This window comes from Oncorhynchus gorbuscha, linkage group LG24, assembly GCF_021184085.1.
Source record: "Oncorhynchus gorbuscha isolate QuinsamMale2020 ecotype Even-year linkage group LG24, OgorEven_v1.0, whole genome shotgun sequence".
NCBI classification, from domain to species: domain Eukaryota; kingdom Metazoa; phylum Chordata; class Actinopteri; order Salmoniformes; family Salmonidae; genus Oncorhynchus; species Oncorhynchus gorbuscha.
In genome coordinates this window covers 26260193-26284176 of record NC_060196.1, presented here as the reverse complement: position 1 = coordinate 26284176, position 23984 = coordinate 26260193, and the positions used below count along the sequence as shown (strand labels likewise).

General features: G+C 45.8%; 1 protein-coding gene across 1 annotated transcript in view; it reads left to right on the top strand.

Moving 5' to 3' along the window:
• The window catches only part of ext1b (exostosin glycosyltransferase 1b), a 131382-nt gene that overhangs the window by 4822 nt on the left and 102576 nt on the right, over positions 1-23984 (top strand).

The window sequence follows — 23984 nt, the reverse complement described above, 5'->3', positions numbered from 1 at the left end:
ACAGACACAGCACATCCCATCTTTGAAGACCATCCAGTTTTGATTCCTATTTGCCTTATTTTCCACTGTGCTGTGAGGTTTCGCACAAATTATGAACCTTTCTATTGTCATACTGAACAAAAATAAATGCAACAATTTCAAAGATTTGACTAAGTTACAGTTCATATGAGGAAATCGGTCAAATGAAATAAATGAATCTCGTCACAGTATCTGCGTGCATTCAAGTTGCCATTGATAAAATGCAATTGTGTCTTGTAGCTTATGCCTACCCATACCATAACCCCAACGCCACCATGAGGCACTCTGTTCACAACGTTGACATCAGCAAACCGCTCGCCCACACGACGCCATACACGTGGTCTGTGGTATGAGGCCGATTTGGACATACTGCCAAATTCACAAAAATGATGCTGAAGGCGGCTTATTATCTGGCAACCGCTCTGGTGGACATTCCTGCGGTCAGCGTGCAAATTGCATTCTCACTCAACTTCAGACATCTGTGGGATTGTGTTCTGACAAAATTGCACATTTTAGAGTGGCCTTTTATTGTCCCCAACAATAATGATTGTAATGATCATGCGGTTTAATCGGCTTCTTGATATGTCACACCTGTCAGGTGGATGGATTATCTTGGCAAAGAAGAATTGCTTACTAACATGGATGTAAACGAATCTGTGCACATTTTTTGGAACAAAATCTGATTTTTGTTCTTTGATGCAGGGCCGACAAAACAAGTGCACGCATGCACATATATACTGAGATCATGTGACACTTAGATTGCTCATGGGCATACTTTATTTAACTAATTATGTGACTTCTGAAGGTAATTGTTTGCACCAGATTTGATTTAGGGGCTTCACACCAAAGGGGTGAATACATATGCACACACCACTTTTCCGTTTTAGAATTTTTTTGAAACAAGTAATTTTTTTGCACTTCACCATTTTGGCACATTTTGTATGTCCATTACATGAAATCCAAATAAAAATCCATTTAAGTTACAGGTTTTAATGCAACAAAATAGGAAAAATGCAAAGGGGGATGAATACTTTTGCAAGACACTGTAGACTTGAGGTGGCTTCCTTGATCACGCAGGTTGCCAGCCTACGTAATTAATGGGGGAAAACGCAGAGTGGAATGTTTACCTTTTCTACGCCAATGGCTGGGCGGCGTTCGCGCCTATTGGATGCATCTCCGTCTTGTCGTTTGCCATTATTCGACCGCCCGGAGATTGTTCGCCAGGGGAGCCTTCTCCGGCCCCTCCTCTGATAGCGGAGTCGAAGGAGCACAGTAGCATGGCAATCAACGATTGTCGCATGTCGTGAGCCGTGAGAGGCAGAGAGAGGATACAAACAACAAATAGTTTTGCCGCCCTGGAGCCTGATCTTCCTGCACCTTCTCCGGGGGTAACTGTGTCTGCAGCTGCTGTGCCTACTCCTTCCCCTTCGTTTTTCGAAGTCGACGCCGGCAACCTTCCGTCCCTGCTCTGGATCGAGCGGGGCTTCTCCATCTGTCGGAGGCCTGCAACCATCCTGTGAAGCGTGGGAGTAGGCGGATTTCCTCGTCCTTCTCGCCAGCTGTGATTTTGGGCAGTTCCATGGTTAGAAATGTGACTGTTCCTGGTGCTAAAACAATGGCCCATCCTGGAGCTTGAGTAAATGACCTTACTTAGCTGCACCCGAATGTACTATGCCAGGACATGGACATTGATTCTATCGTAGTCAATGTGGGCTTTAATGACGTTACGGGCAGCTCTGAACAGTTAACTGGATTTCAAAGAGCTGATTGACTCTGCTAGACACTAATAAAATACCATATCTGACCCAGTGTCCTCTTAATCATGGCATTGAACACTTTATCATGATTCTTTGTCTTCACAACTGATTACTGCAGCTCAATGGGTGTAACTTTTGTTGACAATTTTGATACCTTTTGGAAACAACTTTTTTTTTTTTTCTGAATTTTACCCCCTTTTTACCCCCTTTTTTCTCCCTAATTTCATGGTATCCAATTGTGTAGTAGCTACTATCTTGTCTCATCGCTACAACTCCCATACGGACTCGGGAGAGACATGCGTGAAAGTCATGCGTCCTCCGATACATAACCCAACCAAGCCACACTGCTTCTTAACACAGTGCGCATCCAACCCGGAAGCCAGCCGGAGGAAACACCGTGCCGGAGGAAACACCATGCACCTGGCCAGCGCACACTGCGACGAGCCCGCCACAGAAGTCGCTGGTGCGCGATGAGACAAGGACACCCCTACCGACCAAGCCCCCCCCTAACCCGGGCGACGCTAGGCCAATTGTGCGTCGCCCCACGGACCTCCCGGTCGGTTACGACAGAGCCTGGGCACGAACCCAGGGACTCTGATGGCACAGCTGGCGCTGCAGTACAACGCCCTTAACCACTGCGCCACCCGGGAGGCCCTGGAAACGACATGTTTTATAAAGAGGATGTAATCCACCCAAATCGTTTGGGTTTCTGGATCCTTTCACTGGATTATAAGGCTGCGTTGAGACAATAACTTATCAATGACCCCAGCTCAGTTACTCCCTACCATTTCTGGCGTTGAGTCATCATGCTTTAGCAAATGTACATTATACCAGTGGCATTGGTAGACACAATGTAAGTAACCTAATTTATGTCCCACTAACTGCCCTGAATACCTCTGCTGAGCCTACAGTTATTTTATGCAGTAATCATGTCCCTATGAACCAGATTTATGCTGTTCGCACTGAAGCGGTGTGACCTAATAGGAAGTCCTCTGTGTTCAGTACACCCTGCACTAACATAAATAATATGAGAATATCTACTTCTGCTAAGCTTTCCAGTAAATCAATGAAAACAATCAATCCCAGAAAAGTGCTCAAAATAGCCCACGTTAACATAAGAGCTTAAGAAACAAGGTTCATGAAATAACTTTCTAGTAATAGATGGCATTCATATTCTGACTTGCTGAAACTCACTTAAGACAATACCTTTTGATGTAGTGGTAGCAATACCAGGTTTACAGAAATGCCAGTGGTGGAGGTGTTGCTGTTTATATTCAGAACCACATTCCTGTAAAGATTAGAGAGTATCTCATGTTAAATACTGTTGAAGTAAAATGACTACGGTTCATCTGCCTCACCTAAAGCCCATTCTTGTGGGAAGCTGCTATAGACTACTACGTGCTAACAGTCAGAATCTGGATAACGTGTGAAATGCTTGATCATTTATGTGATCGCAACAGATATCACATGCGCTGCATACAACCGGTACAGCCGAATACAATCTTACAGTGAAATGCTTACTTTACGAGCCCTTAACCAACAATGCGGTTTTAAGAAAATAACCCCGCAGAAAAGAAATAAAAGTATCAATTAATTAAAGAGCAGCAGTAAAATAACAATATCAAGGCTATATACAAGGTGTACGTACTGGTGCTGGGGCACCGGTTAAATCAAATCAAAGTTTTTTTGTGCGCCGAATACAGTGAAATGCTTACTTACAGTCTCTAACCAACCGTGCAAAAAAAGGTGTGAGGTGAACAATAGGTAAGTAAAGAAATAAAACAACAGTAAAAAGACAGGCTATATACAGTAGCGAGGCTTTGAAAGTAGCGAGGCTACATACAGGCATCGGTAAGTCGTGCTGATTGAGGTAGTATGTACATGTAGATATGGTTAAAGTGACTATGCATATATGATGAACAGAGAGTAGCAGTAGCGTAATTGAGTCAAGTTAATATATGCATGTGGGTAGAGTTATGCATAGCTAATAATAGAGTAGAAGCCGTGTAAAAGATTTTGGGGGTAAATGCAAATAGTCTGGCTAGCCATTTGATTAGCTGTTCAGTAGTCTTATGGCTTGGGGGTAGAAGCTGTTTAGAAGCCTCTTGGACCTATAATTGGTGCTCCGGTACCACTTGCCGTGCGGTAGCAGAGAGTACAGTCTATGACTAGGGTGGCTGGTATCTTTGCCAATTTTTAGGTCCTTCCTCTGACACCGCCTAGTATAGAGGTCCTAGATGGCAGGAAGCTTGGCCCTGGTGATGGACTGGGCCGTACGCACTACCCTCTGTAGTGCCTTGCGGTCGGAGGCCGGGCCATTGCCGTACCAGGCAGTGATGCAGTGATGCAACCATGCTCTTGATGGTGCAGCTGTAGAACCTTTTGAGGATCTGAGGATCCATGCAAAATCTTTTCAGTCTCCTGAGGGGGAATAGGCTTTGTCGTGCCCTCTTCACAACTTGTTGGTGATGTAGACACCAAGGAACTTGAAGCACACAACCTGCTCCACTACAGCCCCGTCGATGAGAATGAGGGCGTGCTCGGTCCTCCATTTCCTGTAGTCCAAAATCAACAGCATAGGAATGAAATCATGAACATGTATTGATCACTAATGATTACTAATGCTGCAGAAATGTGCTTGAAAGCAGTATCCATTGGATGTAGTGATTGCAATATAGTAGCCATATCTAGGAAAACCTAAGTTCCAAAGGCTGGGCCTAATATAGTATATAAGAGGTCATACAATACGTTTTGTAGTGATTCCTATGTTATTGATGTAAAGAATATTTGTTGGTCCGTGGTGTGTAATGAGGAGCAACCAGACACTGCACTTGACACTTATGAAATTGCTTATCCCAGCTACTAACAAGCATGCACCCAAATGACTGTAAAAACTGTTAAATCCTCGTGGATTGATGAGGAATTGAAGAATTGTATGGTTGAGAGGGATGAGGCAAAAGGAATGGCAAATAAGTCTAGCTGAACACCCTGGCAAAAGTACTGCAAATTGAGAAAACGTGACTAAACTGAATAAAAAGAAACGACACTATGAAACAAAGATAAATTACATAAGGATTGATAGTAAAAAAGCTTTGGAGCACCTTTTTAATGAAATTTTGGGAGAAGGCGAACTCCGTTCTATCATTCATTGAATCGGATGGCTCTTTCTTCACAAGCAAATGATATTGCCAACTACTGTTAATGATTTTTTTTTTCATTGGCAAGATTAGCAAACTTTCATTGGCAAGATTAGAAACAAAAGCTGACATTACACATTGTCTATCAACAATGACAAGCTACCGGGGTCTGACAGCTTGGATGGAAAATTACTGAGGATAATTGCGGATGATATTGCCCACTCCTATTTGTCATATCTTTAATTTCAGCCTACTAGAAAGTGTGTGCCCTCGGGCCTGGAGGGAAGCAAAAGTCATTCCGCTACCTAAGAATAGTAAAGCCCCCCTGGTCGGCTATTTGAGCCAGTAAACCAGCCTGTAAAGCCAGTTTGTCTATGTATGCGGATGACTCAACACTATACACCTCAGCTACTACAGTGACTGAAATGACTGCAACACTTAACAAAGAGCTGCAGTTTGTTTCAGAATGGGTGGCAAGGAATAAGTTAGTCCTAAATATTTCAAACTAAAGGCATTGCATTTGGGACAAATCATTCACTAAACCCTAAGTCTTGTAATAAATCATGTGGAAATTGAGAAAGTTGAGGTGACTAAATTGCTTGGAGTGACCCTGGATTGTGACCTGCCTTGGTCAAAACATATTGATACAACAGTAGCTAAGATGGTGAGAAGTCTGTCCATAATAAAGCGCTACTCTGCCTTCCTGACACCACTATCAACAAAGCAGGTCCTACAGGCTCTAGTTTTGTTGCACCTTGACTACTGTTCAGTCGTGTGGTCAGGTGCCACAAAGAGGGACTTGCAATTGGCTCAGAACAGGGCAGCACAGCTGACCCTTGGATATCCACAGAGAGAGTAAATGTTAATATGCATGTCAATCTCTCCTGGCTCAAAGTGGAGGAGAGATTGACTTCGTCACTACTTGCGTTTGTGAGAGGTATTGACATGTCGACAGCACCGAGCTGTCTGTTTTTAAACGACTAGCACACAGCTCAGACACCCATGCGTACCCCACAAGACATGCCACCAGAGGTCTGTTCACAGTCCCCAAGTCCAGAACAGACTATGGGAGGCGCATAGTACTACATAGAGCCATGACTACATGGAACTCTATTCCACATCAGGTTACTGATGCAAGCAGTAGAATAAAATTTCAAAAATATATGAAATACATTTTATGGAACAGCGGGGACAGTGAAGCAACACAAACAGGAACAGGCACATGCATACACAGACATAACATACGCACTATACACACACGTACACATGGATTTTGTGTTGTAGATATGTGGTAGTGGAGTAGGGGCCTGAGGGTACACTATTTGAACGTAATGTTTTTTAAAATTGTATAACTGCCTTAATTTTGCCAAACACCAGGATAAGTAGCTGCTGTCTATGACTTTGCAAAGGGGGGTCATGCTTCCTGGGTCGCCGTTTTGTTTTCTCTTGTCATATTAATACGTCATGAATATTTCATCGTCCTCTCACTTAAATAAAGCGCTGGGCCATGATCGCGCCAAAATATGCGAATGACCTGTAGGAAATTATCGTGGAATGCTAGTTTGCCTCAATTAGCGCGGTTTGATTGTTTCTGGGGAAGATGTAGTCTAGCCTACACGGGCATGGTTATTTTTATCGTCTGTCAATCTCGCCTCTTTCTCGCTGCGTTTATGTACCTTTTTTATTTTAAGTCCGTGGAATTGTGTTCTAGTTATTCGCACCTCATGCAGAGTGCTTGTCTTGTCGGATGCTTGTGAGACAGCTGTGACCTTCTGAGACGAGGAGACATGGTGTAGCATTGGTGCTCTTTCTGATTGTGAGGGCAACATGGCCTTCTCTTCCTTCCTAGCAGTCGCGGAGGTCGAGGTCGTGGTCATAATGCTTGGTGCTTGCTCCAGTTTCAGTGTGGCGCTTGCTCCAGTTTCAGTGTGGCGCTGTTGGGGGTTGGGTGGGGTGCACCGGCGAGAGGATGGGTCATGACCTCTCTGTGTGTGTGTGCCTGGCTGAGTGATGAAGGTGAGGCTGCTCTTAGTGACCTACAGTCACCAGAGGGATTGCCATGATGACGTGGCTGCTGGCTGGTCTGTGGTAGCTGAGAGACCAAGCTGGACGAGACTGACCGACCTGAGGCTTTACTAGCTCAGTCCCAGTACAGCAATCTACACTTGGCTAGTGGTGGAGAGGGAGTGATCAGTTGGGAGTGTTTCACCCAGAATGAAAAATTGATTGCTGCAAGGTGAAAAAACGATAGTATTTTCATCCTGGACTGTCATGGAATGCTTGAGGCATGAATGAGTAAGTGGGAAGGGTACAGTTGGTAAAAGCCTCGCTCTCGCTCTCTCTCTCGCTCTCTCTCTCGCTGTCTCTCTCGCTGTCTCGCTCACTGTCTCTCTCGCTCTTAAAGTGATGAGTTAGGCAGGTAAGTTCACATGCTCAGTTTAGGAGGTACTACGGAAGCAAGTGAGACAGCTGGTTGGCTCTTTGAAGTCAATTGAGTGAGACGGGTAGCTGACTGGTTCCATGTAAAAAATGAATGAGACAGGCGTGTGATTGGTTGCCCATTACAATTTTGCTCGGGGGCGGTAGGAAGACATTGCATCTACATTATGGAAGCAGAATAATTTTTTTGTTGTTGTTCTGACATCTGTCTCGTTTAGTGGATGAAAAAGCCTTACGTCTTGGTATTCTCTACTATGTGGCACGGACTATTTACTTTTAATTCTCATTCTTCTGGGGTCATATTTTCCTCAATCTTTCACCACCTCGGGCTGTTAATCTCGGTTTGTAGCCTACATAGCCAACATTCTAAAGCACAGCCCACTGTTTTTGTTTGTTTCTCTGGGTGTCTGTTGACTGTAATTGCTTGGAATTAGATTTAGCTTACTTTACGAATCCATTCACAACTGATGAAGCCTGTGGGTCATCGGTGTCATTTTTCCCCCATAAGGCACTTCCTGTAATGTGTTGTTTTATTGTCTTCTGGGGAGCTCCCACTGTTAGGCTGCTCAAAGTAGCCCAGTTGGCACAGGCTTTACGGTTGCTGTGAATATGCTGTGGTTGCATGCTTGTTATCCTGTACCCGCCTCCAGACAATATTTTGTTGTTACAGCCTGCATTTTAAAACGGATTAAATGGAGATTTTGTGTCACTGGCCTACACATACTAAACCATAATGTCAAAATGGAATTATGTTTTTTGCTATTTTTTTTTTTACAATACCCCATAATGACAACGCAAACGACAAAGTTCAATCTTGGTTTCATCAGACCAAAGAATGTTGTTTCTCATGGTCTGAGAGTCTTTTAGATGCATTTTGGCAAACTCCAAGCGGGCTGTCATGTGCCTTTTACAAAGGCGTGGCTTCCAATTGGCCACTACCATAAAGGCCTGATTGGTGGAGTGATGCAGAGATGGTTGTCCTTCTGGAAGTTTCTCCCATCTCCACAGAGGAACTCTAGAGCTCTGTCAGAGGGACCATCGGGTTCTTGGTCACCTCCCTGATCAAGCCCCTTCTCCCCGAATGCTCAGTTTGGTCAGGCAGCCAGCTCTAGGAAGAGTCTTGGTGGTTCCAAACTTCTTCCATTTAAGAAGGATGGAGTCCACTGTGTTCTTGGGGACCTTCAATGCTGCATAATTTTTGGTACCCTTCCTCAGATCTGTGCCTCAACACAATCATGTCTCGGAGCACTACGGACAGTTCCTTCAACCTCATGGCTTGGTTTTTGCTCTGACATGCACTGTCAACTGTTGGACCTTATGTAGGCAGGTGTGTGCCTTTCCAAATCAAGTTCAATCAATTTAATTTACCACAGGTGGACTCCAATCAAGTTGTAGCAACATCTCAAGGATGATCAATGGAAACAGGATGCACCTGAGCTCAATTTCGAGTCTCATAGCAAAGGGTCTGAATACTTAAGTAAGATATTCCTGGTTTTATTTTTAATAACTTTACAAAAATGTCTCAACTGTTTTGCTTTGTCGATTATGGGGAATTGTGTGTAGATTGAGGAAAAACAAATATTTCATCAATTTTAAAATAAGCCTATAACGGAAACAAAATGTGGAAAAGTGAAGGGTCTGAATACTTTCAGTATGCTCTGTAAGTATTCAACCCTGTTATGGCAAGCCTAAATACGTTCAGGAGTAAAAATGTGCATGTCACAAGTTGCATGTACTCACTCTGTGCAATAATAGTGTGTAACATGACTTTTGAATGACTACCTAATTTCTGTACCCTGCACATACCATTGATCATCCTTGAGATGTTGCTACAACTTGATTGGAGTCCTCCTGTGGTAAATTCAATTGATTGAACTTGATTTGGAAAGGCACACACCTGCCTACATAAGGTCCAACAGTTGACAGTGCATGTCAGAGCAGAAACCAAGCCATGAGGTTGAAGGAACTGTCTGTAGAGTTCCTCTGTAAGGTCCCTCAGTCGAGCAATGCATTTCAGATACAGATTCAACCGCAAAGACCAAGGAGGTTTTCCAATGCCTCACATAGAAGGGCACCAATTGGTAGACTGGTAAGAACTTAAGCAGACATTGAAAATACCTTTTGAGAATGGTGAAAGGGAAATCCTAGAGTAAAACCTGGTTCGGGCTGCTTTCCAACAGACACTGGGAGACAAATTCACCTTTCAGCAGGACACTAACCCAAAACACAAGGCCAAATATACACTGGAGCTGCTTACCACTGGAGTTGCTTACCACCTGGGGCGGCAGGGTAGCCTAGTGGTTAGAGCGTTGGACTAGTAACCAGAAGGTTACAAGTTCAAACCCCCGAGCTGACAAGGTACAAATCTGTCGTTCTGCCCCTGAACAGGCAGTTAATCCACTGAAATAATTTGTTCTGAACTGACTTGCCTAGTTAAATAAAGGAAAAATAAAAAAACCAAGACAACATGCCCCTGAGTGGCCTAGTTACAGTTTTGACTTAAATCAGCTTGAAAATCTATGGTGAGTCTTAAATGGCTGTCTAGCAATGATCAACAACCAACTCAACAGAGCTTGGAAGAATTTTAAAACGGTGATTCTAAAGGTGATTCTATCATATCTTGACTCAGGGGTGTGAATACTTATTATGAGGTATTGTGTGTAGATTGGTGAGAGATCTATTTAATCCATTTAGAAATCGGGTTGTAACACAACAATTGTGTTATAAGTCGAAGGGTATGAATACTTTCTGAAGGCACTGTACGTGGACTCAATGGTTCTACCGAGTTCTGTGCAGAACCCTAAATGTAACACAAAAATGGCCTCCATCTGCTTGCTGTGGAAAACAGCGAGAAAGAAATGGTGGAGGACAAATTGAAAAGATTGCATTGGATAAAGCTATCACAGTGAATACATATCTTGGCAGGAGGGACCCTTGTTATCTGGGCAGTTCTAAAATATTCAGGCTTACACGTGACAGGGGGATGGTAGGCTAGGAGAAAGTGCTGGGGGGGGGGAGCTATGAGGTATGACTGGGAAGCTGATTCATTTGGCTGTCTAGAAGTTAGCATGCCATACGGCTGTGTCACTCACTTCACTGCTCTTAGCTTGAGTGTTTTTCTTTATGGTAGTAGAGGTTTATAAAGTTATGCTAATCTAGCTAGCACCTTGACAAGACTGTCCTGGGTAATGGAGGACTTTTTTATTTTTCACCTTTTATTTAACTAGGCAAGTCAGTTAAGAAGAAATTCTTATTTACAATGGGGGGGCCTACCCCGGCCAAACCCAAATGGCAGATTTTATGGCCCTGGGAACAATTTAACAACTCCTCAGGCCTGTACTTCAATGGAACGACAAGTTGTTTACGTCACATGCTGTCCTCAATACACTGACCTCATTTACGTCATCTCACTTCATATCTCACCCTATTTGATATTCAAATAGTAATTTGCAACAGGGCGAAAGGGGTGTTACTTCAGCGACTGACGACGCCTTTTTCAAGCGCGTCAACGTACTTGGGAGACAGTAGGGGCCTGGCCATCAGTGTTTTATTGAAGTGGCGGCAGAGGATCGGATGGCTTGCACACCTCGTTCATAATAACATATGCCATTTAGCAGACGCTTTTATCCAAAGCGACTTAGTCATGTGTGCATACATTCTACGTATGGGTGGTCCCGGGGATCGAACCCACTACCCTGGCGTTACAAGCGCCATGCTCTACCAACTGAGCTACAGAAGGACCACATGCTGTATGCGTTAGTTGGACTTCCCCTCTGTGGGTGTAAAAGCTCGGCTGCCCTAGGCACTCAGAGGGGCCCTTTTGTGTTAACTGGCTCTTTAGCCTCTGCCTGGTGCCTTGACACCACAGCCCCCAAACAACCTCCCCCGCCCCCGATCTCTCCTCTTAGCCAATCATTACCCAAGGCTCTGAAGTGTGAAAGCCCCCCCCCCCCACCCCGATCTCTCCTCTTAGCCAATCATTACCCAAGGCTCTGAAGTGTGAAAGCCCCCCCCACCCCGATCTCTCCTCTTAGCCAATCATTACCCAAGGCTGCAGTCTCGTCTCTTTTGTTTTGTTGTTGCTTTTGAACCCTAGATGCTGGCAACAATGGCTGCTGAGACAGTTGAGAGACCCCTAATTTGTCGGATTCCATTGCACTTCACGGATCACCGGCCAAGCCAACACTGAGGGGGTGAAGGGCTTGGGGTGGAGGTAGGGGTCGGAATCTGGTCCTAGCGAGGAGACTGTATGCCAAAGCATGGATGGGGATTTGGTTATCAGGGCAGTTTTTCATTTGCAGTTTGTTTTTCTTCTGCTATCTCTCGTCTATTTATTCATGATTTCCTAAAGGGCCTCCCTTTCAGATAAGGGAAAGGGGTGCATGTTTGGTTGTGGAGAAGGTAGGACAAGGTGCAGCTGGTGGTACTGTTGTACTCAGCAAACCCCCCCCGGAACTAAAATGGGAATGTATAAGAAAAAGGCATTTTAAATTATTCTATAGCTCCGCAAGCTAAATGTGCTATACAAATGGAATGGGTGAAAAGCACTATGAAAATTCTATGAAACCTTTGCCTGCAAAGTTGAATGAGTCTGGCTTGGCCATTTGCCAGTTAGTGCAAACGCAGTAGTAAGCTATAGGCCTACATAGCTACGGAATGAAGCCATTTCTTCCGTTTAGGATTCTTTGTGAAAGTCATTTCACAAGTTGCATTTCTGACCTGTGAGTCATAGGTGGTCCACAGCCTGAGAGGACAGTTTCCTACAAGCTAAGCTCAGTTTTGTTGTGGTTTGTCATCTGTCAGGAGGCGGAAGGCCATGATTCTTTTTCTGCAGTCGCTATACGGTGTTTTGAACCTGCATCCTGGTTTGCGGTGTCTAGCCAACCGCATCCTCGGCATCAAAGCGACTTAAAAGCGCCCGAGGAGAGCCCTGTGCTGGGAAATTGGAGTTCGCGGGTCTTACTGGCGTTAGCTGCTTGACAGGGGTGTTTATTCTAAGGTTGAAACGTTTATGTTTTTACAGGACAGCTCTTTGTTTTCAAAGCGTCTGCTTTCTTTTCGCGCAGTTCGCTTGCTAGACATAACGTTCCCTCAAGGTGAGAGTGGGGGGAGGGGGGGTGGGTCAGGGAAGCAATGTGGTAGGGCCATTGGCACAGTGACACCGGAATGTGACCAGCTATCTTCTGAAAAAGCTGCATGTTTATCTGGGGGTTGCCAGGGCTGGGGATTAGAGAAGCCTTTTAATGCAGCGGTGCACCATTTTTTTTTTTAATGCCATTTAGACTCGTAGCAAAACTGTGACTAACCTCCCACCTTTCAAACAGCGTTCATTCCCTGAGTCGGTGTCTCACTTCTTTTGATGCCATTTGAATCCAATCCCAACGTTTTTCATGCATGTTTGTCACCCCTCCACTTGCTTTTTATGTTCATGGGTGTGTGTGTTAGTATTTGACACACAATCGCGCGTAGGAGAGTGTGGAGTGTTTGTGTATCCCGTGTTTTCACTGGCGTTTTATAGGCGCGTTTGATGTATCCTGTTTTGGCTCTTGACCTATGGTTGTGTTTAATATATATGTATCAAGGTATATTTCATGTCAATGTGTGTTACTGAGGTGAGAGTAAATTCTCCTGCCTCGGAGTAGGTACACTGCATTCAAAAAGTATTCAGGTCCCTTGGCTTTTTCCACATTTTGTTACTTTTCAACTTTTATTCAGAGGGGTTGGGTTAAATGTGGAACACACATTTCAGTTGAATGCACTCAGTTGGACCACTGACTAGGTATCCCCCTTTCTGTTTTTATTCTAAAATGTATGACATTGTTTTTTTACCCCCCTCATCAATCTACAAACAATATCCCATAATGACAAAGCAAAAACAGGTTTTTTGTATTTTTCATATTTTATAGAAATAAAAAACTGAAATGTAACATTTACATAAGTATTCAGACTCAGTACTTTGAAGCAGTGATTATAGCCTCTGGTCTTTGGTATGACGCTACAAGCTTGGCACACCTGTATTTGGGGAGTTTCTCCCATTTATTCTCTGCAGATCCTCTCAAGTTATGTCTGGGTTCTTTGGGAGCGTCGCTACACAGCTATTTTCAGGTCTCTCCAGAGATGTTCGATCAGGTTCAATTCCGTTCTCTGGCTGGGACACTCAAGGACATTGAGACTTGTCCCGAAGCCACCCCTGTGTTGTCATGGCTGTGTGCTTAGGGTCGTTGTCCTGTTGGAAGGTGAACCTTCACTCCCAGTCTGAGGTCCTGAGTGATCTGGAGCAGGTTTTCATCAAGGATCTCTCTGTACTTTTCTCCGTTCATCTTCGTCTCAATCCTGACTAGTCTCCCAGTCCCTGCCGCTGAAAAACATCCCGACAGCATGATGCTGCCACCACCATGCTTCAGCGTAGGGATGGTGCCAGGTGTCCTCCAGTCCAGACAGAATGCTTGGCATTCAGGCCAAGGAGTTAAATATTGGTCTCATCAGATCAGGGGATCTTGTTTCTCATGGTCTGAAAGTCTTTGGGTGCCTTTTGGTGAACTCCAAGTGGGCTGTCATGTGCCTTTTACTGAGGAGTCGCTTCCGTCTGGCCACTGCCATAAAGGCCTAATTGGTGGAGTGCTGCAGAGATGGTTGTCCTGGAAGGATCTCCCATCTCCACAGAGGAACTCTAGAGCTCCTTCAGTGACAACCGGGTTCTTGGTCACTTCGCTCACCAAGGCCCTTCTCCCCTGATTGCTCTGTTTGGCCGGCGGCCAGCTCTTTGTTTCCAAACTTCTTCCATTTTATGAATGATGGAGGTCACAGTGTTCTTGGGTACCTTCAATGCTGCAGATTTCTTTGATGTCCTTCCCCAGATCTGTGCCTCGACTCAATCCTGCCTCGGAGTGCTATGGACAATTCCCTTGACCTTGTGGCTTGGTTTTTGTTCTGGCATGCACTGTCAACTGTGGGACCTTATATAGACAGGTGTGCCTTTTCAAATCATGTCCAATCAATTGATTTTACCACAGGGGGACTCTCACACATGATAAATGGAAACAGGATGCACCTGAGCTCAATTTTGAATCTCATAGCAAAGGGTCTGAATACTTTTTTAATAAGGTGTTTGTTTTTTAATTTTTAATAAGTTGGCAAAAATGTCTAAACACCCGTCTTTACTTTATCATGGGGTATATTGTGTAGTTTGCATTTAATTTTTAAAATTTTAGAATAAGGCTGTAACGTAAGGCACTGTATGTGTGCAGAGAAGGAAGCATATTTTATCCCCCCCAAATGGGCAGGTCTGTGGTTCTTGGGGTATCTTGTGACCAGGCCACATATTTGCACCAGTAAACACACACTGAGAGGAGTAGACTTTTTAATTTAATTTATTAGCCAGCCGCACCAATGTGTCGGAGGAAACACCATACACCTGGCGACCTGGTCAGCGTGCACTGCGCCCGGCCCGCCACAGGAGTCGCTAGTGCGCGATGAGACCAGAACATCCCTGCCAAACCCTCCCTAATCCGGGCGACGCTGGGTCAATTGTGCGTCGCCCCATGGACCTCCCGGTCGCGGCCGGCTGCGACAGAGCCTGGGCTCGAACCCAGAATCTCTGGTGGCACAGCCTTATACCACTGCGCCACCCGGAAGGCCTGAGAGGAGTAGACTTAAACAGAGCCCGAGAGAGCACTGTCATTCGGCTAGCCTATATGAGCCGTAGTCTGAGACCGTGTACTGATTGGTGTGTGTTGTAGTCAGAAAGCATGTGTGGTTAGTGTTTGTTTAGTTTCAGATGGTTGGGGTTTGCACTCTCTCTGGCCGAGTCTGTCCATTGCGCAGTTAGAGGAGAGAGTATGCTGTTTTAGCAGCCTAAGAAAGCATGTACCAGGTTTGCCCTGTCGTCTGGGCAGTATGTGTACAGTACAGTGTGTATCCTCTAGTCTAAGTTGTACTGAATCAGTAGTGCGTTCCAGACTCCTCTTCCCCCTGTGGGTTATTCTTTAGTCCTTTGGCACTTTGCTTCCCCGGCGCATCTTGTTTGGACGAGTGCTGGAGCTGCTTTAACTGTGACCACTCATGCGGAACCCCGGAAGCTACACGTATGAATAATTTATCAGCATGATTTTTATTCATGTATATTTACTCTGTCATTTTTGTAGTGTGTCTACACATACAGCGCTACTGCTCATCCCTTTTTGCAGGTAGCCTCGGGATTTTCATTTTTATTCTGCGCCATGAAAGCTGTGGGTCCTTGTATTATCTCAGACTTAAGACCTTTTCATTAGAATTTCATCTTGGATAAGAAACTAACCTTAAAGCCCTATTTTGTGGAGAGTACATTCGCTGAGTTTTTAATGGTCTAAAAATTCAGGAATACATTATTCTATTGCGTTTTTAAAGCTGAATATGGACTGAGGCTGCATGGTCTCTAAGCCACTGGCATCTTGGGACGCCGATAACCTTAAAAAATATATTTTTTAAAGCCACAACGTTTCAGACTACAGAATACATCTAAAAAAAAGATGCGTTGTTCTGTAATTTCTCATAGCCTGTCTATTGGGTTGGTGGTGGTGCATTCTTTACACAGGCACGTTGCCTTGATTTGCATAAAGATCATTTGACTCATTTAAACCACTTTCTTACTTTACTTTCTTAAAATCCTGCTACATATCTAATGCCTTGCCATATTCCCTGAATTATCGCCCAGGTGAGGCCAACCTATCCTATGTAAGAGTTGTTGAGGTCGCATGAACCTTTTTTGTGGGAGCAGGGGTGAGTTCAGCAAGTCACAATGTTTTTGAACGTTTCGATAGTAATGGAGAACAAAATATGCGTCTCTCACATGTAGAATAGGGAATCACGTCTGCTCTTTTCATATGCATTTCTATCTGCAACATTTGGCTACTGAATGTGGCCCCGGTGAACTCCCCTTGTTCTGTAAGGAGGCTGGTTAAGGTCTCTTGAGGAAGCTTATGCTGGTCACTCATTCTGCGACTCTAAAGCCAGTTATAAAGGGCCCTTGTCCGTTCAGCAGCGCTACACCTTCCCTCCTAATCCCGGCGTAAGAGGAGGGTTTAGAAGCAGCACTGCCTCTTGCTAACTAATCGCTTCAATGTTGCCCAGCTCTCCTGTCCTCTCTGGATTAAGGGAGCACTTTATCTCTCTCACTGGATTGCCTAAATGTCCCCACTGGCTGGGGCAACGTCGTCCAACCTAACACCTTGTTGGATTACCTTCATTCATAGAGGCGATAGTCATGAACGTAGGCCGAGCCGACATGCAAGTGTTGCTCCTGTAGCTACGGGCCCGCCAGTTGCCCACCCCTGTTGTAAAATATAGTTATGACGCGCCATCTGGATGTGTAGTGGTGGTGAATAGCGTGTGTGTGTGGGGGGAAGGAGAGAATAGACGTTTGGAGTGAATGAGTTCTGCCCTGGGGCAGATTGCCACCGTCACCCTGCTGGTTAATGATTGACAGGGCTCTACATTTCCGTATCATAGCTGTCCTTGTTCCGCTGTCACTCCAGCGCCTTGTCGAGGCCGACTACACACAGCTCCGACACGTTTATGAAGTGACTAGTCACCATTGCAAATGAATAGGTGCTGTATGTCTATTGCTGGATCGTGGTGTTCTAGCGTTGCACCGGTTTTGAAATAAGCAGATGGAAATATATTGGGGCTATTGTCTCCCCATTGGCAGGCGGAATTCTCTCCTCTCACACAGTGATTCACACAGGCACACAGCAGGAAGAGCTTTGTCTTAATCAGGGTGGCACTCTCTCATTGCTCTTTGGTAATTCATGCGATTACATACCACGTTGGCACTGTGCAGGTCTTTTGATTTGTGAATTGCGGTATCGTTTAGCCTTGGGGCCACAGGCTCCCTCGGTGTTGTGCGTTGCTGTGAATGTGATTTAAGCCTTTTGACTGTTTTGTCTTACCCGCTCTAGGTGTGGTTTGGCTCGGGATCAAATCGCATTCAGGTCAATGTCCACCGTACTGTGAAAGACCTTTTGGACAGACCCATTCCTGTGCAATCTGTTTGTGTGCATGCGTTAGTGTGCATGCGTTAGTGTGCATGCGTTAGTGTGCCTGCGTGTGTGTGTGTGTGTGTGCTTCTGTTCATTAGAGTATTTTTCAGGACCAAGCTTTGGTAGTGCCTGGACTTGCGGAAGTCGAATCACTCACGAAGGGGAAGTCCCCCTCCCTACATGTCACATTCCATAGAGTTAACACAGAGCAAGCCAGGGAGGGAAACTAACTAGTCTCCAACAGTCTCCCTGTCTGGCTTTTCCGTTTCCAACAGTGGAACTTAATCATGCGCCTCAGTGTAAGACAGTCAGTGTACACACAGCGACTTGCAGAACTTCATTATGGGAAACGCCAGAGTAGTGGTCAGGTTCACCACCCTCCCCTCTAATGACGCTGTCAGCGCAGCACCTGTTCCACAATGATGAGCCTCTTTTTCTTTTCTTTTCTTCACACGCCATCAATTTCCAACCTAGACCTAAGTTGATACGGAAGCGGCTGGGCAAGCCGAGTGCAATTATGTGGTGGAAAAAGAAGACTGGCGGTGCTAGAGAGGGCTGAATGGGCTGGATGAGACTGCCGGGCCTGAAGGAGAGCATTTGTGACAGTAATTTAGCACATGGGTGCCTCCGCTGCGGGGGTTATTGTAGCGGTCAGGGTCTGCCGAGTCCGTGCAGACGCTGCCTGTGTTTTCAGTCGGACTGGCCACTAAACTCGCAACTATAGACAGCCAAATAGACCACATCAGACTAGACCTCTGCACCTGACCCTAACACAGACGTACCCAAACAATTACCATACATGTGCTTGACCCTAACCCAAACGTAGCATGGGGGAAAGCCTGACCCGAACACAAACAGACCACACGTGTTCGGGACACAAGTCAAAACGCACCACAATCCCAGAGACTGTTCATGTGTTCGTCTCGTAAACTCAGACCGACCACATGAAGACTTAACCAGAACATAAACAGGGAACACGTGTCTCGACAGACCGCACGGACTGTCGGAACTACGTTCAACTTTTACAACAGAGAATTAGGCAGACGGCTGCCTCTCGGTTACTGTGGTGTGCGGTGACCCCTGCCATACTTAGCATTGCGCAACATCGTCCCACTTGGGATTTTGACGTTTTGACCAAAAACTGCCTCACTTTGTTAGCTCTTACTGCTGTCGTTCACACTGTCCCGACTTTTGTATTGACACTCTTCACATCCTGGAAAGAGCAGAATGGACAGAGGCCTGCTTGTGCCAGGAAAATGAGTCATTTGTTTCAGGGAGATAACAAAGAGAAAAGTTGATTGCTAAGCATTTAATAGGATCTTCTTAGGCTGAGGGTAATTTTAAAGGGTGTGGAGGAGGATTGTGCCAAAGGGTTGAACAGCAGCTATATGATAGACATGAAATGGCCTATCACAGCCTGACCCCGTTCAAAAGTCAGAGCAACTCGTATCAATTAGCCACACCATGTCACTGCCATTGTCCTCTGCTTGTCCGGAACCTTTTCTCCTTGGCAAAGTCCAGGCATAATGCGAAAGTCTCCAAAAACTTCAGTCAGTTTTCTTTTTAGCCGCCTTTCCTTTTCTGCGTTGCATTGTGTTGAAAAGCTTTCTTCTGGCTGTTGCCAAGAAAAGAATGACTCCGGGGAAGGAAAAAAATGAGATTTGTATTTATTTTTTTCTTCTTCACCTCCTCAAAACCTTCCCGTAGTCACCGTCTGCCATTCCAAGCCCTTCCCCGTCTGTCACTCACTGTGCTGGAAAATCCAACTCTGTCAGGGTTCAAAGCCCACCGAAAGAATAGGCTGCATTCTGCTGCATGGTGTAGTGAGCCACAGTGACTGCCTTTGACTTCAGAGACAAAATGTTGCTGGTTGATATACGTTTGTTTGTTTGTTAGTTGAAAAGGTCCAACTATCTTTTATTTTGGATCCTACCGAACTTGTTAAATCATAATTCACTGAGTTGCCGTGACAGAACTCGGTGGTTTTTTTGCGTGAACCTAACCTTCTTTTTTATTTTATTTTTATTTTTTAAAGGTGTTTGTGGAACTCACTCGAAGGGCTATAACTAGCCTTGGAAAACCACAAGGATACCGCTGGGCTGAACTTACCTTGACCTGCGTTTTTCCTTTCGGTCAACTGTAAAATAAATAACAAAAATAAACTAGTGGTCTGTAACGGGGGACCATCTGATCCTGGCGGGTTGATATCACGGAAGTGATGATACATCATCAGGATTTGTCACAGCTTCACAGTGGGAAAGGGAAGAGGACTTGATCCCTACAAGAGGAAAAATACATTAATCACATAATGACTTCATATTTTTTTAATTTTTTTTACTGAGGTTAAAATCCATGCAGGGAAGAGGACTTGATGTCATATCAGATGAGGACTTGATGTCATATCAGATGAGGACTTGATGTCATATCAGATGAGGACTTGATGTCATATCAGATGATGGCCCTGTGCTCAGAGCCTCATGTAATGCCACCTGCCGGTTAGAGCTCAGTTTCAGAGTCTGTTTAAGTAGTCAAGTTCAGGTTGGGTTATTGATCGCGCTGCAGGAAACTGCCCTGGCGTTCTACAATGGAGTGGTTACCCATCTGCTAGCCACAGTTCATTCAAAATTGTTGTGGGTCCATGACAAACTGTCCTTTTTACTGAGTGTATATATATTTTTGTTTACATTTAAACGGTTAGGTTTCCTGGATCCTTAAGCTTGAAGAAAATTCATATTTAAAAAAAAAAAATGTATATATGTTTTTGTCTCCCTTATTTTTCTTCTCCGCAGTACTGCCTCCAGAAATAGAGACGGCAGAAACAGACAAGTCTGTTAGCTAACTGCGTGACTCAGAGAGAGTCCAAAGAGCAAGGCTGACAAACCCACCATGGGGCTCTCCAATATCTCCGTGCACAGCTTCTTGTTCTCCTCTTTGTCCTTCTTACTCAGACTCATACCACTTAAACATGTTAACTACAACTATACAACTATAATAAGAAATCATTTTCCAGCTTTTGCATCAAAAGCGTGATTTTTCTTCTGTACATCTGGCTCCACAATGCGGTGCCAGCTATGGTTATCCTGCGCAGAACTGGGCCCTAGTGCTGCGGTATGCCTGGCAGTAGGCATTGCTTTCCTGTGTGACCGGCATGCCATCTGGAAAGAATGCTATACCAGAGTCTTAGCAGGACTTTCCACACTACAGGGAGAGGAAAGCAGTAGCATTCCCTCAGTGCCTCATTAGGCTATGGCAGGGAGGAAGAGGACGAACGATGAGGATGAGTGGGGCTTGGGGGGGGGGGGGGCAGAGCAGGAAGCTCCATAAGTATCGAGAGGGTGGGATTGTCTGGAGACAATCAAGTGATGAGCAGACATTTTCTTTCATGGCAACTGTTAGTCATGGGAAGAGGTAGGCTAAAAGAGGATAAACAGACCATTGTCCTCTCTCCCTCCTATACCCACTCTTTTCCCCATTGTCAATGTCGTGTTTCTCAATCCCTCCTCCTCCTCTCGCGATCAGTGGAGATCTAGCTCCATTGTCGCCACCCCCCTGTTTGAAGCTATGATCAGATGACTTGTATGGCGCGGTGGGGTATTCCCCGGTGCCTGTCCGTGCCGCTAGATCTCCCTGTGCTTTACAATCACCAGACTGGCACTTCTTTAAGGGGAGAGGAGATCAAACGCATGCCTCGGAGCCTGATACGAGGCATGACAAGCTTTACCAGCGAGAGAAGTGGGAGGTGCAAACGGGGCTCGGGTTGGTAAGAGCATAAACCATGCTTTTATCGTACGGAATGCTAGATTCTTCTGTGGTGTGTTTGTGTGAAGATGAGTCCAAATAGTTGAGTCACAGAAATCAGCCTTGCCACATTTTTTTGGGGGGGGGGGGCTGATAACACACATTGAATGCCAGACACTGCGCTTCTGAACGCTCCATTTAGATTAACCTCGCTGCAAATGTTGTAGTCAATCTTCAGGGGGGGGTGTATCGAGTTCAAAACCTGGTGACCACAATAGAGGCGGTCAAAGCCATCCATCTCTGTCAGAGCTTCAGGCTTTAGGTTAGGAGCTACGAGAGGGGAAGGAACTGGTAGCTATGTATGTAGCAGATAAGGAAAACAAGGAGAGATGGGGAAGAGTTGTTCGTTGTTAGCGGTCTGATGGACTGAAAGACTGCCTACAACCATGGCACTAGAGCAGCATGGAGCCTCCATATGTCTGCATGTGTCCTGGCTCCTGCCTTAGAAGACCCCCTATAATGCCGTGTGTGTGATTGTATAACCACATTCCTCCCTAGTATCCCCAGAGGAAATGAAATGGGCCATGTTGCAAGCACCATGGCCACCATGCCTCCCAGTTTCTGTGAACTGGGAATGGGGCAAAAGGGCACAGACTTGGCGTGTGTGTATCGTCTACATGCGTGTGTCTTGTGTACTCCGTGACGTGTGTCAGTGTATATTCTGTCGCAGGCTTCCCAACACCCAGCAAGGGATTGATGCTTTAAAAAAAAAATCCCAAATCAAACTTTGATCGCTCTCTGTTCCCGCTTTGAGGGCTCCGTCTCTCCACCCTGCATAAACCCCATGTCCGTGGAGAGTCTGTCAGATGTTATTTGAAGCGATCTCCTCTCCGTGCCCTAGCGTTGGCTGTCCCTTTGTGTTGCTATAGATGCTAGACGGTGTCTATACCGCAGTGACTTAGCGCTGACAGCTCCGGTTTGCTCTGGCGTGTTCTCATGTCGAGGTGTCTCATGTAAAAACTGATAGATCCATATTAAAGGGTTTACCCTGAGTCTTCCCACACTGCTCAGATCCCTCTTTTACCTGCCTGGTGTTGAGTGCATCTGCCTTTTGATCAACAGACCCACTAAAGCCCCCTTTACAAGCATCAACCGTCAACTGGCCTCGCAACAAAGTGTCTTGGAGTGTTATCAACTTGTGACGAGGAAGAACGTGCTGACACGTTCACCCACGTGAAGAGTGTCGGTTGTGATGGCACCATGTGTCACGGGTCTCGATGACACTGACTGCCCCGTGTTACTATGAGCCTCTTGTGGCTGCCTTGTTGATAACTGAGCGTTCAGGACTCGTGCCTGGTGTCACCGACACTGCGTTGGATTACTGTCAATCTGCACTGTCACTACGGCTCTCTTGCCCTGGCCAATGGGGTTAAAGCTGCGGCATGTGTTTTAGCCTCAGTCCAGGCTGAAATGACCGGCTTGGCCGAGGTTCCTTCCCGTTGATGGTGAACAGAGCAACAGTGTGGTCCAGCGTACTGGGACCACACTGGCATTTTGTGCTCCGCTGTCACTGGCTTTATATCAGTCATTGAAAATGATCCCCCTTTCTCTCCCCATGAAGTAATTGCGTGAAGCAGTTCACATGCACTTAATTCCATGTCTCCCAGCTCTTTGAAGCGGCCTCGGTCGCTAACGCTTATGCCGGGACTCTGTTTTCATGACATGAGCAGACCCGCAAGCGAGATCTGTCATTTTCTCTTTTTCTGAGACTTCCCGTTTTGCTTCCATGGACAGTAAATCCAGGGTGACGAGGGAATACCCAGTTTCTGTCGTTGGATATGGTCTGCTTTTATGTAGGGTTAGGGTTAAGGGGATTGGCACCGTCTCTTCAGTCCCAGGGAACACGTCTGTCGACACATGATCTCGCCATATCGTCTTACTCCCAGGCTCCCTCTCGCTCTCCCCAATTGGGTCGGAAGAACTACAGTATCATCATCTCGCGTTCCCCTTTCGCCGTCTCCACCTCTCTCTGTTAACCCCCACCACTCGTTCCCCTGTCAAACACATCTTTCCCCATTTCTTCTCCCTCCCTCCCCTCCCTCTTTCGGTCCCTCCTCCTAACCCCCTCACACACGGTCTGTCTGTCTGTTTTGAGGGTGGAGGGGGGTGTATAAAAGACACTTTCCGACTGATTATGTCGGTTATGCTCCCAGAGTTTTTCTGGTCATGCCCTCGGCTCAGCGTTCATGCAGATTTACGTCTTTCCATAGGTTTTTGAAATGCTTCCATGCATTCCTTCATTTGATCTACATTCCATGGATGTAACCCGTGTCTCATGAGTCTATTGCATGAAAATGCTCTATAGATACATACACACACATGTATACACACACATTGATTCATTTAGCTTCTTTTTTTTTTTTACCCCTGGACGTGTGTGTAGGAGTGCGTTTGGCGTGTGTGTGTGTGTGCCCATGCTGGAACAGGTCACCTCTTTGTGTTGACCTGTTCGATTAGCCCTTTTAGTGTGTGTGTGTGTGTGTGTGTGTGTGTGTGTGTGTGTGTGTGTGTGTGTGTGTGTGTGTGTGTGTGTGTGTGTGTGTGTGTGTGTGTGTGTGTGTGTGTGTGTGTGTGTGTGTGTGTGTGTGCGACTTTGTCCTTGACTCAGGCCTACTCTACGTATGTATATAGAAGAGGCCTTGGTCCCCCTCCTCCCTCTTTCCGCCCATCATGTTTGTGTGCTGGCCCGTCAGCCGGTCGTTGGGAGGCGAGGTCACAAGATCAGAGAGAGCAGGTGGTCGCGCCGAGTTTAGCCGAGGTGACCCCAGCCCCCTCCCCCAGTGCAGAGGTCAAAGGGCAGACCAGGAAAAGGCTGCTGG